The following is a 1,240-nucleotide window of genomic DNA, read 5'->3' on the forward strand; positions in this document are numbered from 1 at the left end:
TGGTGTCGGCGGCGGTGAGGTGACGGGAGGCGAGGGCGAGAGGGGCGACGTGTGCCGATGAGGGGGGCAGCGACAAGAGGGGCGGCAGTGTGCGAGGGGCTAACCTGTGCGAGGGGCTCGACGGTGGAGCCGGTGGCGAGCGAGGCCTGAAAGGTCAACAGCAGCGCGTGTGAAGGCGGCGGCGGCGGCGGCGAGGGCGGGGGGCGGGAGAGGCTCGCTCGTTACCGAAGATTGGGCGGCCGCTGCCGACGCACGCTTGAGACGCTCATGCCAGGCCTTGTACGCCTTGCGATAGAGCGTGTAGTCGCCCCCGAACTCGTCCCAATCACGTTGGGGCTCCGGGCCCAGGCGTTTCGTCGCGGGCATCGCTACTGCGGGCGGCGCGTTGTCCACGCGCCTGTCCACGAAATAGGCCGTTCGTTAGCGATACCGCTTTTATTCATGTTTCAGGGCTTTAGAGGTGAATCAAAGAATTCTCTTTCAACAATGCTGCTCGCTCACTTATTAGCACTGACCTGCCTCTCCAGCTGCGCCGCGTTCGCCTCGCCTCCCATCGCCCCACGCGCCGCGCACGTCCGCATCGCTCCGCCGCTGCTGCTCCTCGAAAAGGACGCCGTCGGCAGCGACACGGAAGCCGGCGGCGGCGACGGCGACAACCGTCTGCTGCTCGGCGCCGCTGCGAGCCTCGGACTGGCTACCGCGATACATTTGCCGGCGTTCGCACAATTCGCGTCGCAGTGGGCCTCCATTTCCGCCGCCGGCGTGAGCGGCGAGGACTTTTGGGCTCCGCTCCGCTTTTGGGCGTTTTTCGCGATCGGCCACCCGCTGATCAAGCCGGCGGTCTGGATCGGGGAGGTGCTGCACACGGCGCCGGGCCCGCTGGTGGGGCTGCTGCCGCTGGGCTTCGTCCTCGGCAACCTCGCCGTCCTCGCGCTCCTCGCCACCCAGCCCAAGGTGCGGCTCGCTGCGCCGGTGGTGAGCGCCGCGCTGCTGGTCAACTTTGTCGGCGGCGGCCTCGAGGGGTCCGTCTCGTCGTCGGACTACAACCTGGCCCTGGACGACGGCGTCAAGGGCTGCCCCGCGTACGAGCAGGTGCGGCAGCCTTCGATGGACGGCTTCGACATCACCAAGTAGCGTGGCCGGGCGGCAGCGCGCTCTCTCGCGACCCGTCTGCTCGAGACCTCTGCTCGGCCCTGCGCGTAGGTACGACGGGGCGTGGTACGAGCACGCGTTCCACGAC

This window comes from Emiliania huxleyi (genome assembly GCF_000372725.1).
Source record: "Emiliania huxleyi CCMP1516 unplaced genomic scaffold EMIHUscaffold_671, whole genome shotgun sequence".
NCBI lineage: Eukaryota > Haptophyta > Isochrysidales > Noelaerhabdaceae > Emiliania > Emiliania huxleyi.